The sequence below is a fragment of the Sceloporus occidentalis genome, unplaced genomic scaffold (genome assembly GCF_023333645.1).
Source record: "Sceloporus occidentalis isolate IW3139 unplaced genomic scaffold, rSceOcc1.0.p SCAF_49, whole genome shotgun sequence".
Lineage (NCBI taxonomy): Eukaryota > Metazoa > Chordata > Lepidosauria > Squamata > Phrynosomatidae > Sceloporus > Sceloporus occidentalis.
In genome coordinates this window covers 4,669,637-4,675,653 of record NW_028317029.1, presented here as the reverse complement: position 1 = coordinate 4,675,653, position 6,017 = coordinate 4,669,637, and positions in this window count along the sequence as shown.

Genomic DNA, 6,017 nt, shown 5'->3' with positions numbered 1-6,017 from the left:
TACGCTAAAGGGATTATCAAAAAAGGACAAAACAAGCAACTAAAAACATTTCGGGAGAGGAAAATTCCTTGCATGGTTTTAAGGCTAAAACATCAGTGTTTGTTACTTTAATATCTTAATGGGTTTCTGTCTGTAGAGCACTGAGAATTTCTGAAACTGCTTTACCTGGGTTAAAAAAAAATAAAAATATATAATTATACAAAATAGGGAATAAAGTATCCAATTTATCATGCTAAATAGATACTTCACTGCTTTAGCAATCCTTGATCTACTTGGCAACAAACACTTCAAGTTATTCTATTCAATATTAATGGCTCACTTCAAAGGCTCTGCGCTGAAAAGAAGTATTAGTAACCATGCCGTACATCATTGATAATCTTACACGTCTGTTAAAAAAAGGCTAAGCATTAAAAAAATTATTAAAGTTTACACTGCATCTAAAAGTGATCCCAACTGAACACTATATTCAATAACCCAGGCATCTGTAAGAGTTAAATCATTCTCCTCCTTACACATGTAGACTGGGCACAATGTAAACGTCTTCCCATTGACCTCATATATTGGTTGCTTAAGCTGCCAATCAGTGACAGGACGTATTCTCATTGATGTCATGGGAAGCACTTTATTGCTACTGATTGACAGCTTAAACAACCAATATATGGCAAGAAATGTCCGATCATAGAGGAAGAAAGATTATTTCACAGCATGGCTGAAGAGTCATTGTTACTTTTTGCGTTTCGGAAGAATTCATAGTAAAGCACTCACAAAAGGGTAAGGGAGTACTTTAATATACATTATTCTATAGCAGTGGTGTCCCTATCAAATCGTCTCCCAATTTCCAGTCTCCCTTCTCCTCAACCCCACACCTCCTAAAAAAAGGAAGATCCCATTATTCGCCATGGTATCCAGACAAGATGTTTCTGGTATACGTTTTATTCTACGAGAAGTTGTGTGCAGAATCAGTGATCTCCCCTTTAACCAGCCCATTAGGTAGCGGCGCGACTGATCTGCCCCGTGGACCTCCTGCCATCATACGTCACTGGCCACAGGCGCCAATGATTTCCACGAGCTTGGACACTTTGCCTATGCTGCATCGTCAAAGGGAATAGGGGGAAAATCTCACATAGAGCTAGTGATATATTGGTGTGGAATTGTTTGGGTTTGACTCTCAGTGTCATCAACGGAAGGGAAATATTTATTTTATCAGAACCAGCATATAGGGCCAGATTTGTTGACTGGTCTGAGGATCACCACTGTAGGCAGTCATGCGATAATTGGGCAACATCATATACTTAATTAATTAGATGGTGTGTTGGAAAACAACTGAGGCCTCTAAGGATTTACAAAAAACGCATATTAGGATATAAGTTTTACAACATAAAATGTATAGGGACGGTCATCTCTTTCAAATAACAGATATTACCCAAGGTAGAGCCCAATAGCTACCTTAAATATAATACATGATATTTGGAGAGAAGACTAGCTTTCTCTCATGTATGACAGTTCCTCTGGAAAGAAGGGCAGATGACTTGTAGTGCTTCTTTAAGGTCAACTCGCGTAACAAAAGAACCAGTAAGTAAGATCCAGAGCGAGTATCCAGACGGGGGCAGCCTGCTTAATTTAGGAAACTGGCTGCTCTATTCGTGCTCTACTTTGGCTTCACAATAAAAATAAAACAAATATGGATTTCCTGGTAACAGGACTGTAGATTCATACAAAAGAACATACTCCAAGCATTCAAACTACATTCTGTGCCACAAAGCATAAGAATGGAAAATAACCAGCAAACTACATGCTGGATCTCAAAAGAATTATGACTGGGTTAGAGCTCTCATTCCTTGGTCTCTATAATTAGGATCAACATGTCATATCACTAGAAGGGTTAGGCATGGGTGGGCCGCAGAGTGCTCCTCCCGGGAGGGGGCATCAGAACCTACGGGATATTGTCTGCCAGTCTCGAAACCCGTAGGTTCTGATATAAGAAGCAGTCTGCAGGACTCCCAAGCCCAACCATGTTTTGTCCTGTCTGGATATTGCCTGCCTGGTTTATTAATGCCGTCTGTCAGACAAGACAAAAAAATGGGGACGCCAGGGCGTTCACACAAACTGTGTAATGGAGTGCCTTTATGAGTTTAGAGGGGTTTTTGCAGCAAAACAAATAAATATTACCAAACTAGACAAACCGGTGCGTAATGGGACAGTCCAGCCTTCATATTGACTTAAACGTGCATCAATTCTTGATGGTAAATGGATGCTGAATCGTTCAGATGAGCTATATTGTCTGAAATGTATACTGTCTAGCTGTAGATACAGGGGGATGCGGTCAAGATGCACCTCAGCCAATCAGATGCACGAATCGGTAAAGTATGCAACGTGCAGCTGGCCAGATCCGGGCCGCCTTAAAGGTGCAGTCATAGCGTTTCAGTGAGGGTTACATATAAAACTATTTATGGCAATGCTAATGATAATCCATAGTCCCCAGGTGATGAAGACATTCTATTTTTTTTTTATATTGTTGTTTCTACAGGACAGTATGATGCACAGCCAGGACCTAGTAGATTAGACCAAGACAACAGCGCTAGTACACATGTAAATGCAACTTCCTAAATCGATTAAATCCATTCCTAGTAATACAAATGGTGGGAGTTCCTCTTTAATGTTATAGTAAAGCTTTTTTGGTTAGACTTTAGAGCCCCTTCAATGTACTGAACAAAACACTGGAAGTCTACCATCAAGTCACTCCAATTCTTTTGCAGTTTTTTGATCTTAAGTACAAAGTCTCTAAAACATTCAAACAGAAATGGCAAGTCACCGTTGTTCTACATCCCCAATTCTATCCATTTTTAGGCCATGTCGCGGCGTTCTTACTATTGTACCCTATTTACATATTACAAATTACAGTACAGTTAAAACGTGCCGTTAGGCAGAAAAAGTAAAAAAAACTTTCCATAGCCTTTTTTTTTTTGCATCCATAACAATCACGCAGCATTTTAGAGAGAGATTAAATATAAACTGAAACATAAGCGATACTGGAAATGTGTTTCATAAGAATAGAAGAAACCTCCGAAACCGCTGCCCCTTGTCATTGTCCAATAATAATAAACAACAAAATTAACCGGTAGCCAAAATGAAACGTTGCGCATGTAAATCATGCTTGCTCTGAAACATGCTGTCACATGATCCATACATGTCAGGACAGCAGCGCAGAGCAGCGTGCCCCATATGGATATACTGGTACCCTATGCAATCACAATGTACCCCAGGAGCAGAAGCACCAGGAGGGAGTCCACAGGCTGGAGCGAGTACTGCAAGTGAACGGCAGCCTCTGACTCCTCCCACTATCAGCCTCACAGCCATGTCTGCCTTGGTACATTCAGCCCCCAACAATACCAGGGTCTCCCCTCACAACACAATGACACATCGCGATGACCACCATCGGAAAGGGAATCCGCTTATTCACATTCTCCTTGGACGAGAAGTATCGCTCCATGTACCATAATGGGCACGCAAAACAAACATGACTGTGTGCATGCTGTAAGATATGCCATGAACGTACAGACACAATTGTATAAAGTGTACTCGGAAGGGACCCCGCTGCATACACGTGTACAGGCTGTTGTGTAGGATGAGCTCTCATATACCCAGCCAGCCCCCCCTTCCCCGGTATACGGTGATCTATAAGGTGATGTACTCACAGCAGAGCTTTGTCGGGGAGACAGCCCGGGCCGGTATTAATCAGGACCCTGGAGGGTAAAACACCAGCATTCATCAGATCCTCGTTACTCTCTAAAAATGCCCATCCCCCATGCAGTAGCCCGATTCCCGGGAGGGGCGGGGCCAGGGGCATCAGGGCCTTAGGCGGGGGCAAGATGTAGCTTCGTGAATACCACTTACTGGGGTAATTAAAGCAGCTTGTATAGCGCTATCTCTCCGCTTGTTTGGCGAGAGAGTTACCTGCCCCTCCCGCAGTGTAGGAGCTGTTCTTTGCCCCAGCTGTGCTATTACCCTCCCGCACTCGGCCGGCGGCGCTGCCTCCCGTCCGCCATTAGCGAGGGAGACCGAACAATACGGAGGCGGCTCTGAAAGCAACTCAACCCCACTGAGGGCAAAACGGGTATAACCCAAGGCAACCCCGACACGCCCGCGTACAAAGGGGCATTGCACAGGGGCAGAAAAACAACACCGGTTACAGTGTGAAAATGCCACATTCGCAGGGCTGCTGTGTGGCTATCTGTTATAAAACCACAACATTAAGCCGGGAGGAGTAAAGTTACCACATATGAGGAAATGGGGCAATTAATAAATACCCCCACCAGGGGGCATAGGTTAGCTCCTCAGTCTCTCAGGTTTTGTCATAAGTGACCCGCAGGGCATGTAAAGGCGAATCTCTCTCGCGACTCGTGTGGCCAGGGCCTACAAGCACTTACCTGAAGCTGGACAAATCCGAGCGGAAAACCCACCGGCAGCCGAGTCACACAGTGTCCCCACCTCCGCAACCCAACTCTCCCGTTCAGTCCCGGAGCTAAAGGGGGAGGAGTCAACCTAGCCAAGCTGGAGAAGGCGAGGGATGGGCGCACGGCAGCACCGCCCCTTTCCCGATTGGCAGCATTGCGTTAGCAAAAGGTCTACATGGCTATGGCGCTGATTGGCTCGCTGAGCTGCCACTTAAGATTTGCTTTTCCCGCCTCCTCCTCTTGTCAAGGGAAAGCGCGGCACTGTCAGTGTATCGGGACGACACGGCCCCGCCCATGCGTTGCAGTCCATTTGAGGAGGGGGACAGAATTGGGGCGGAGTCGGTCTGCGATAGCATGGCGCTGTCCTGGCGAAATAGCCTCCACCCATTTCGCTAGTGGCACGATATAGCGTTGAGGACGTCGTTGTGTTTTTGTAATACGCGTGACGCTCGCAGGGTCGTGCTGGTGGGAAAGTAGCATATGGCGTGGCTCAGACCAGTGTTATAATACATCGTCCGTCTTTTCTCTCAGCCCCTTATGCAGAGCCGCCTGTGGTGCGAACTCGTTCCATGAACCGCTTTTAATCTTTATACCACCAGGGGCACCACAGCAGCAACGCGTTTTTTTTACCATTACCAACGCATTCTGATAGGATCCATGCGACAGATAAAACCGAGTCTATGTAGTCACGCGGTCTCTGTCATCATGCCAATTTACGATGGTCGCGATTTTCCGCCATATTTACAAACGCCGCAGGAAGTGGCGGGTATAGTGTTTACTTTCACCCCTCCCCCACTGGTCACGGAGCGCGCGCTCACATATCCCGACGCGCTAGGAGGCAGTGTTACCCCTGCTAGATAGCGACTCGCAGTACTTCAGGCACCATTGCGCCCTATTAGCCTGTCACGGCTTAGTACCCCAGGCTCCGTCCACCATTTTGTCTCCGTGCACCTAAAGGAAGCTTAACACTTAATTATAAGTCACACATGAGTTGGAAGGCGTGCGCTCTACGCAATCTGCGCACATTTACTGTTTTCACCGTATTTATTAACGTCACGCCTCATTTTAGGAGACATCCCGCTTACCACAGCCAACATGGAGGATTTGAGGTTCTGTAACGTTAGGCTCAGTGGAGGCAGACGCGTTTCTGGAAGTATTCCGAGTCTTTTTTTTTTTTCTTTTCTCTCTCTCTCCTCAACCGGTACGTCGGGTACCCGGTCTCACAGCGCAGGGCGAACGTACTGGCCACGGGCAATGGCGCCTGGGTGACGTTAAAACATTAGGAGAGGTTACTTTTTGATACATCCGCGTTCATGCACTGTGACTTCTGGTGCTAAATGACGTAGGTGACGTCAGATTTAGTTTGAGGCATTTGTTGCATCTATAAAAGAAATCATTTTATCTTTTATGGAATAATTACGTTTTCAGAGACAGGGCTGCTTTCAGGAGATGTTCTGCCTGTAGCTCAAAGTAAGCCATAGATCGAGACCAGGAACAGAAATCTTTCAAACGGCCAGAGAGAGATTTATGCGTTAGGGGGTGTGGCTAATGGGAATGACGTCA